This window comes from Pristiophorus japonicus, chromosome 4, assembly GCF_044704955.1.
Source record: "Pristiophorus japonicus isolate sPriJap1 chromosome 4, sPriJap1.hap1, whole genome shotgun sequence".
Lineage (NCBI taxonomy): Eukaryota > Metazoa > Chordata > Chondrichthyes > Pristiophoridae > Pristiophorus > Pristiophorus japonicus.
The window spans coordinates 311,181,383-311,191,542 of NC_091980.1; positions in this window are offsets into that span (position 1 = coordinate 311,181,383).

Genomic DNA, 10,160 nt, shown 5'->3' on the forward strand with positions numbered 1-10,160 from the left:
TTAACTGACCGCCCTACTTTTATTAGATTTTGTGCACGGCCCGGTACTCCCTGCCTCAACGTGCTGGCCAGTCACGCGGTTTCAGGAGTCCCGGTTGCTTAAATCAAATTGACAAAGGCCAAATCCTCCTTCCCCTTTACAAGATAGGCTTGTTTAGTATTTGGGGACCGGTCATGGGTCCCTCTTCGTTGTGCTTGGTGCCTGCATGCCTGGCAGGCCATTATGCCCCATGTTATCGCTAAGATCAATTGTATCCCGACCAGTATGTGTGAAATTATTCAAATCCAAGGATGGATGTTCACATTTATTCCCCAGTCCCAGACCTTTCTCCACCAACTCTGACTTTGTAAGTCTACATCGATATCTTCTTCCAGTACTTTGATTTTAGTTTGCAGTTGGTGGTAGAGCTTTACGGATTGACCCACCCTGAGCCTCAACTCTCATAATACTTTGGTTAGATGTGGGATAGGGACCTGATCTGGCTCATCATAAACCTGTAAATGATCATGGAGCTGATCGGTTACATCAATAACTTCGGGCTTCCGGCGCCTAACCTGGGTGATATGCGCTTGCCCGATCGCGACAGGTCGCAGCGGCGTAAGGCAAAAGTTTGGCTGTGGTATCGGGCACTGCAGGTCATTATACTGGTATGAACGCTCTGTGGTAGAGACGCAGTATCTTCCCTTCCCTCCGTAGCCTGCCCTCGCGAAGTGCCTGTGTGCGGGCACTATTTCTAGTACACACCCGTCGGTTCAGTTGAACCCGCACTCGTCTAGCTCACCTCGGCCTACCGGGTGAGGGCATACTGTGATCTCCCCCCTTTGCTTGCAATCTGTTAGGGGAAATCCCGGTAAGTATGTCGTTTCGACGAACGGCGGAGATGGTGGTCAGATAGTAACGCATGGAGACATTTTCCCGTATTACTCCGATATTCTCCAGCTGGTACAGGGGGAACGGCCCTGAGTCCGGCGTGGCTATAGGGATCATCAGGACTATCCCTATCCCAGTAGTCCTACCCATCTGGCAATCTGGAATTGCTGGGTATACTCGGGTCAGTCCCTTCAGAGTACAATTATCCAGTGTCCCCCTCTGGTTAGCCAACTGAGCTAAATGTGAACTGTCTATCCAATCGGGTACTTCCCCGCGTTGGATCTGGTCGAGATTGTGGCGGATCTGTCCCACCATCCACAGACCATAAGTGTGACAGAGTTGCCCCTGTCTTTGCTTTCCGGTATCTTCTCTTTCTCTATCAATGAGGTGATTGATGGTTTTGGCATGAGCTTCCAGGACTGAGATGCCATCCAACTGGATTTCGGCACCCTCCTTTCCTAGGTTGGCTTGGTCTTCCTGGTTTTGCTCCACCCTTTCTAATAACCCCTTCATCACCCCTCTAAGCTGTTCCACCCTCTCATTTAACCCTTGTATATCTATCGAGTTCACTACTGAGGTCCCTGTATTGAAAACGGTGGCAATATCATTAACTATTTCCCTCTTGACCCTGGGGGCTTACCCCTGTCCCTGGAATCTACTGGCACCCATTGCATCGGCAGCCTGCTGCATTACAACTTTACTTAATACATTGTACATCTTCCTTGACTGTTCTGTACAGTATTCCGGCATCTGGATGCCTGAAATATTGATCAGGACAGGCACAATTTCATGTTTAACATTATCATACAATAATTCCCCTTCGTTGTACATTACAATCCCATTCTCTGGTCCCTTAGTAGTTATGGGACAAGGCAGTTCCTCGGGCAATGTAGTGGTTCTTATGGAGCGCGGTGTCGGAGGGAGTGAGAAGCATACATACAGTGATATTGCAGCCGCCCCCTTTAACCCAGTCGCAACTATCCGTTTCATTCACTAGGCATTCCCAATCTTCCTCACTAGGTGGTGCACTTGGGCTATTTATGGTCAGGACTGGCAAAAACTGTCTGTCCGTTTTCAACGTTTACTTGTTTTCTTTTTATTTGCACATACTGGTTAACTTTCTCTGTTAACTTTACATGGGCTCGCAGTATGAAAATTACTGCCTTTTCCTCTTTGTCTTTCTTTTCCTTCTCCCACCATTCCCTTTGCTTTGCTGGTAGTTCCTGAGGATTCCATCCTGCTCTAATCATTTTTTCGATTAGCTTCTTTTGTTTTTCCGCCAGGTGGCAGGTAATAGACCCTTCTGGTCCCCACTCGAGTTTACTTGTTTTCATGACCATTCCTGGGTAGGACTAGTACCGTTAGGAATCTACTCTCAGAGGTCCGCTTCCTTCCTAGCGTAACTTGTAGTAGACCGTCTCTGGGCTGCTGTCAGGTCACAAGTCTACTGTTACACAAACTTATACAATTCTTAAAAACGCGTTTAAGCAATTCCCGCAGTGCTCTACGTATCCTTAACAACTACCGACCACCGCTCGGCCCGTTGGTCCGACCCTGTTCACAGGTTTGGATTCCGTTAGCCGCTGTACACCGCTTGGTTCTACCACGGGGTATTTCAAATTACACTACTGGGTCCGGAAGATGTCTCTCGGTATCACGATCCCACAGTCCAAGTGTGTTCCCTACGCCTACTTGGTTCCTGGCCGTCACGTGGGACAAAAGTCCTCTTAATTCAGGCTCAGGCTAGGCGTTTGAGATATTAGACCATCTCCTCGTGTCGATCAACTGGCTTCCACCTTCCGCACCCTTTATAATTAAACATTGTTTTTTTTTTATACTCACCCGGGTTTTTCCAAGGGCGTCCAGCGACTCCGGGAAATCCTGCCGACTACGCCACTGTTAGCGTGAATGTTTTCTCAGAAGAATCACTCAACACTCAGAGTTGGTTCCAACGCCAATGCGGCCTTTATTAACGCTCAGCGGGGAGGAAGTCTCAGGACTGGATCCAGGCTTCTCTCCACCGAACAAAGGGTTTCATGGATTTTTATATGTTTCACAACAGTTTACTACAGTTACTCAGCCCATTACGGCTGGACATAATCCAATCATAACGATTATAGATTACATATAGGTTCTTTTAACCCAATAGAATTCCCCTGATACCTCAGGAACTGCATGTTCGGTTTTTGTCAGCTCGGGCTGATTAATGACCTTGTTATAGGAGATAGGTTCTCTCCTTATCTCTCTCTTCCTCGGGAAATCACTGGTTCATTATTCTTATCTTGTATCCAAGGCATTCCTGGTAGTGGGCCTCACAGGGTCATTGCTCGGTTATTGTTCGGTCAGTCCCAGTTCATTACTTGACTAACGGGGTTCGCATCATGCTTGGGCAGCCATTTTATATGTGGCCATATTCAACTTATATGAGTTTAGATATATTCAGCAGGTGCCTAATGCCTACAACACCGTCCATTCCGCCAACGACTGCCCATGTTGCTAACTTTGCATTTACCTGCCAAGGGCCTTCAGGGAAAGTCTGGCCCAATTTGTTTTAGTGATGTTGGTTGAGGGATCAATATTGGCCAAGGACACCAGGGAGAACTCCCCCGCTCTTCTTCAAAATAGTGCCGTGGGATCTTTAACCTCCACCTGAGAGAGCAGATGGGGCCTCGGTTTAACGTCTCATCTGAGAGACGGCATCTCCGACAGTGCAGTGCTCCCTCAGTACTGCCCCTCCGACAATGCGGCGCTCCCTCAGTACTGCCACTCCGACAATGCGGCGCTCCCTCAGTACTGCCCCTCTGACAATGTGGCGCTCCCTCAGTACTGCCCCTCCGACAGTGTGGCGCTCCTTCAGTACTGCCCCTCCGACAGTGCGGCTCTCCCTCAGTACTGCCCTTCCAACAGTGCAGCTCTCCCTCAGTACTGCCCCTCCAACAGTGCAGCTCTCCCTCAGTACTGCCCCTCCGACAGTGCAGGACTCCCTCAGTACCGCCCCTCCAACAGTGCAGCGCTCCCTCAGTACTGCCCCTCCGACACTGCGGCGCTCCCTCAGCACTGCCCCTCCAACAGTGCAGCGCTCCCTCAGTACTGCCCCTCCAACAGTGCAGCGCTCCCTCAGTACTGCCCCTCCGACAGTGCAGCGCTCCCTCAGTACTGCCCGTCCGACAGTGCAGCGCTCCCTCAGTACTGCCCCTCCGACAGTGCAGCGCTCCCTCAGTACTGCCCCTCCGAAAGTGTGGCACTCCCTCAGTACCGCCCCTCAGACAGTGCGGCGCTCCCTCAGTACTGCCTCTCGGACAGTGCAGCACTCCCTCAGTACTGCCCCTCGGACAGTGCAGCGCTCCCTCAGTACTGCCCCTCCGACAGTGCGGCGCTCCCTCAGTACTGCCCCTCCGACAGTGCGGCGCTCCCTCAGTACTGCCCCTCCGACAGTGCAGCGCTCCCTCAGTACTGCCCCTCGGACAGTGCAGCGCTCCCTCAGTACTACACTGGGAGTGTCAGTCTGGGCTCACATCTCTGGAGGGTGGTTTGGACTCACGTCCTGTTGATTCCGAGGTGAGAGTGCGCCTCACCGAGCCACGGCTGACACAGTAACAGCAGTTAATTGGCCTCAGTGCCATTGGGTTTGGAATTAAACTTGGGGGCCCCCTTTCTTGATCAATACCGAGTGACTCCTGCACGGCTTTGGTGGCTGAATCCTTTATGGAGACGGAGGGCCATGATTCCCATTAATGCCCACTTTGCTTGAATAGATGATATATAACAGCAAGGGGAGGCGGTGGTGGAATTGATGAACACAATTGCTTTGTCCCAGTAGGTGGCGCTGTGGCACTGCAGCTGCCATTCACAACTCTCGCTCAGACGGGCAATGGCGCCCTCAGCTGGCCTGCTGAGTACATTTCAGCTCCAGCTCCCAGCCCCTGGCAAAACCTTTGGCTGAAGCAAGAACAGCTTGCATTCCCACGTCCCCTCCAACGCTCCCCCTCATTTTTGCGGGGGGCCACACGGCCCCTTTAACGGGCTGCATGCCCCACTCTAAATTCCCCACATGAGCCTCTATTTTCCCCTTTAACTAAACTAGAGGTGATCCAAAACTCGGCTGCCCTGTGTCCTAACTCGCACCAAGTCCCGCTCACCCAGCCCCCTGTGCTCGCTGACCGACATTGGTTCCGGCTAAACGACGCCTCGATTTCAAAATTCACATCCTTATTTTCAAATCCCTCCATGGCCCTCGGCCCTCCCTATCTCTGTAATCTCCCCTCCCCGCCCTCGAGATGTCTGCACTCCTCTAATTCTGCCCTCCTGAGCGTCCCTGATTATAATCGCTCCACCATCGGTGGCCGTGCCTTCTGTTGCCTGGGCCCCAAGCTCTGGAACTCCCTCCCTAAACCTCTCCGCCTCTCTACCTCTCTTTCCTCCTTCAAGACGCTCCTTAAAACCCACCTCTTTGACCAAGTGTTTCCTTTATTACAACAGTGACTACACTTCAAAAAGAACTTCATTGGCTGTAAAGTGTTTGGGACGTCCGGTGGTCGTGAAAGGCGCTATATAAATCCAAGTCTTTCTTTTTTGGCCGTAGTTTCTCCTTATGTGGCTTTTTGTCTCATAACACTCCTGTGAGGCGCCTTGGGATGTTTCACTATGTTAAAGGCGCTATCTAAATACACGTTGTTGTTTAAAAGCCGGTGAGCACACTACTCGGGTCCTGCAGAACGTATCGCAAAGGGGATGGAGTATAAAAGCAGGGAAGTCTTGCTACAGTTATATAAGGTATTGGTGAGGCCACACCTGGAGTACTGCGTGCAGTTTTGGTTTCCATATTTACGAAAGGATATACTTGCTTTGGAGGCAGTTCAGAAAAGGTTCACTCGGTTGATTCTGGGAATGAGGGGGTTGACTTATGAGGAAAGGTTGAGGAGGTTGGGCCTCTACTCATTGGAATTCAAAAGAATGAGAGGTGATCTTATCGAAACGTATAAGATTATGAGGGGGCTTGACAAGGTGGATGCAGAGAGGATGTTTCCACTGATGGGGAGACTAGAACTAGAGGGCATAATCTTAGAATAAGGGGCCGCCCATTTAAAACTGAGATGAGGAGAAATTTCTTCTCTCAGAGGGTTGTAAATCTGTGGAATTTGCTGCCTCAGAGAGCTGTGGAAGCTGGGACATTGAATAAATTTAAGGTGGAGATAGACAGATTTTTGAGCGATAAGGGGATAAGGGGTTATGGGGAGCGGGCGGGGAAGTGGAGCTGAGTCCATGATCAGATCAGCCATGATCTTATTAAATGGCGGAGCAGGCTCGAGGGGCCGTATGGCCGACTCCTGCTCCTATTTCTTATGTTCTTATGTTCTTCTCGGATGCCCTCGAGCAACTTTCTCACCCTCTCTCCTTCCCTCCTCCTTCTCTCCGTCTCTCTCTCCCTCTCTCTCTCTCACCCTCTCTCTTTCCTTCTTCCTCTCTCCCTCCTTCTCTCCGTTTCTCTCTCCCACTCTCTCTCTCACCCTCTCTCCTTCCCTCTCCCTCTCTCTCTCTCACCCTCTCTCTTTCCTTCTCCCTCTCTCTCTCCTTCCCTCCGTCTCTCTCTCCCTCTTTCTCTCTCTCACCCTCTCTCTTTCCCTCTTCCTCTCTCTCTCCTTCTCTCCGTCTCTCCCTCTCTCTCTCCCTCTCTCCCTCCCCACCCCCGAGTGCGGATTCTGTGCTGAACTCCTCGGGCCCCACTGAAGAGGCTCCTGGACTTGTTGCTGAGCGATATGGATCTGGCTCCGGGATCTCTCCCCGTCCGGCGCTCGCTGATCTCCCCCCGATGATCTCACGGGACGTCTCTGCTGCCGACTCAGCTGCTGTCGTGGAGCTAAACCTGCTCCGCGATCTCTGCCCCTTTGCACCGGCGCTGAAAGCTGCCGAGGGCACCGTCCGCTAAAGGCCGGCCTCTTCACGCTGAAAATGGGTCGGGTTCGGGCGGGAGCGGTGTGCGTCACTACCGCGGCAAGCCCCACAGCGCCACGAGAGGCGGCGGTGCCCCACACCGCGGAAACACCGCCCGGGCCCAATCTGTGCCGGGGCGGTGGGGGGGGGGGGCCCGTTGAGCCCAGAGCAGCGTCCAGTGAACAACAACAACTGGTAATTATATAGCAGCTTTAATGTCGTCAAAATGTCCCCAGGTGCTTCACAGAAGCGTAATGAAACAAAATCTGACCCCGAGTCACCTATTAGGACAGGTAGCCGAAAGCTGGGTCAAAGAGGTAGGTTTTAAGGAGCACCTTAAAGAGGAGAGAGGTAGAGAGGCGGAGAGGTTTAGGGAGGGAGTTCCAGAGCTTGGGGCCCGGGCAACAGAAGGCACGGCCACCGATGGTGGAGCGATTATAATCAGGGATGCTCAAGAGGCCAGAATTGGAGGAGCGCAAAGGGGAGTGGGGAGTGGGGGGGCGGTGTGGGTAGGGGGAAGGGGAACAGGGTTCAGGGCGTAGCGGGGAGGGGGGTTTGGGTGTGGGGAGGGGGAAGGGGAACAGGGTTCAGGGAGGAGTGGGGAGGGGGGGAGGGGTGTGGGGAGGGGGAAGGGGAGCAGGATTCAGGGAGGAGAGGGGAGGGGGAGGGGTGTGGGGAGGGAGAAGGGGAGCAGGATTCAGGGAGGAGAGGGGAGGGGGAGGGGTGTGGGGAGGGAGAAGGGGAGCAGGATTCAGGGAGGAGAGGGGAGGGGGAGGGGTGTGGGGAGGGAGAAGGGGAGCAGGATTCAGGGAGGGGGGTAGGGGTGGAGGGGTGTGGGGAGGGGTGTGGGGAGGGGGAAGGGGAGCAGGGTTCAGGGAGGAGAGGGGAGGGGGGAGAGGTGTGGGGAGGGGGAAGGGGAGCAGGGTTCAGGGAGGAGAGGGGAGGGGGGAGGGGTGTGGGGAGGGGGGAGAGGTGTGGGGAGGGGGAAGGGGAGCAGGGTTCAGGGAGGAGAGGGGAGGGGGGAGGGGTGTGGGGAGGGGGGAGGGGTGTGGGGAGGGGGAAGAGGAGCAGGGTTCAGGGAGGAGAGGGGAGGGGGGAAGGGGTGTGGGGAGGGGGGAAGGGAGCAGGGTTCAGGGAGGAGAGGGGAGGGGTGTGGGGAGGGGGGAGGGGTGTGGGTAGGGGGAAGGGGAGCAGGGTTCAGGGAGGAGCGGGGAGGGGGGAGGGTTGTGGGGAGGGGGAAGGGGAGCAAGGTTCAGGGAGGAGCGGGGAGGGGGAGGGTTGTGGGGAGGGGGAAGGGGAGCAGGGTTCAGGGAGGGGAGGGGAGGAGGGGTGTGGGGAGGGGGGGGGAGTGGTGCGGGGAGGGGGAGGGGTGTGGGGCGGGGGAAGGGGAGCAGGGTTCAGGGAGTGGGGGAGGGGTGGAGGGGTGTGGGGAGGGGGAGGGGAGCAGGGTTCAGGGAGGGGTGGAGGGGTGTGTGGAGGGGGGGGAGGAAGCAAGGTTCAGGGAGGGGGGAGGGGTGTGGGGAGGGGTGTGGGGAGGGGGAAGGGGAGCAGGGTTCAGGGAGGAGAGGGGAGGGGGAGGGGTGTGGGGAGGGAGAAGGGGAGCAGGATTCAGGGAGGGGGGTAGGGGTGGAGGTGTGTGGGGAGGGGTGTGGGGAGGGGGAAGGGGAGCAGCGTTCAGGGAGGAGAGGGGAGGGGGGAGAGGTGTGGGGAGGGGGAAGGGGAGCAGGGTTCAGGGAGGAGAGGGGAGGGGGGAGGGGTGTGGGGAGGGGGGAGGGGAGCAGGGTTCAGGGAGGAGAGGGGAGGGGGGAGAGGTGTGGGGAGGGGGAAGGGGAGCAGGGTTCAGGGAGGAGAGGGGAGGGGGAGGGGTGTGGGGAGGGAGAAGGGGAGCAGGATTCAGGGAGGGGGGTAGGGGTGGAGGGGTGTGGGGAGGGGTGTGGGGAGGGGGAAGGGGAGCAGGGTTCAGGGAGGAGAGGGGAGGGGGGAGAGGTGTGGAGAGGGGGAAGGGGAGCAGGGTTCAGGGAGGAGAGGGGAGGGGGGAGGGGTGTGGGGAGGGGGGAGGGGTGTGGGGAGGGGGAAGAGGAGCAGGGTTCAGGGAGGAGAGGGGAGGGGGGAAGGGGTGTGGGGAGGGGGGAAGGGAGCAGGGTTCAGGGAGGAGAGGGGAGGGGTGTGGGGAGGGGGGAGGGGTGTGGGTAGGGGGAAGGGGAGCAGGGTTCAGGGAGGAGCGGGGAGGGGGGAGGGTTGTGGGGAGGGGGAAGGGGAGCAAGGTTCAGGGAGGAGCGGGGAGGGGGAGGGTTGTGGGGAGGGGGAAGGGGAGCAGGGTTCAGGGAGGGGAGGAGGGGTGGAGGGGTGTGGGGAGGGGGGGAGTGGTGCGGGGAGGGGGAGGGGTATGGGGCGGGGGAAGGGGAGCAGGGTTCAGGGAGTGGGGGAGGGGTGTGGGGAGGGGGAGGGGAGCAGGGTTCAGGGAGGGGTGGAGGGGTGTGTGGAGGGGGGGGAGGAAGCAAGGTTCAGGGAGGGGGAAGGGGTGGAGGGGTGTGGGGAGGGGGGAGGGGTGTGGGGAGGGGGAAGGGGAGCAGGGTTCAGGGAGGAGAGGGGAGGGGGGAGAGGTGTGGGGAGGGGGAAGGGGAGCAGGGTTCAGGGAGGGGTGGAAGGGTGTGTGGAGGGGGGGAGGAAGCAAGGTTCAGGGAGGGGGGAGGGCTGGAGGGGTGTGGGGAGGGGGGAGGGAGCAGGGTTCAGGGAGGAGAGGGGAGGGGGGAGGGGTGTGGGGAGGGGGGAGGGGTGGGGGTAGGGGGAAGGGGAGCAGGGTTCAGGGAGGAGCGGGGAGGGGGGAGGGGTGTGGGGAGGGGGAAGGGGAGCAGGGTTCAGGGAGGGGAGGAGGGGTGGAGGGGTGTGGGGAGGGGGGGAATGGTGCGGGGAGGGGGAAGGAGAGCAGGGTTCAGGGAGGGGGGGAGGGGTGTGTGGAGGGGGGCAGGGAGCAGGGTTCAGGGAGGGGGGAGGGTTGGAGGGGTGTGAGGAGGGGTGTGGGTAGGGTGGAAGAGGAGCAGGGTTCAGGGAGGGGGGGAGGGGTGTGTGGAGGGGGGGAGGGAGCAGGGTTCAGGGAGGGGGGGAGGGGTGGAGGGGTGTGGGGAGGGGGGAGGGGTGTGGGGAGGGGGGGAGGGAGCAGGGTTCAGGGAGGGGGGAGGGGTGGAGGGGTGTGGGGAGGGGTAAGGGAGCAGGGTTCAGGGAGGGGTGTGGGGAGGGGGGATGGGTGTGGGGAGGGGGAAGGGGTCAGGGTTCAGGGAGGGGGGAGGGGTGGAGGGGTGTGGGGAGTGGGGAGGGGTGTGGGGAGGGGGAGGGGTGTGGGGAAGGGGAAGGGGAGCAGG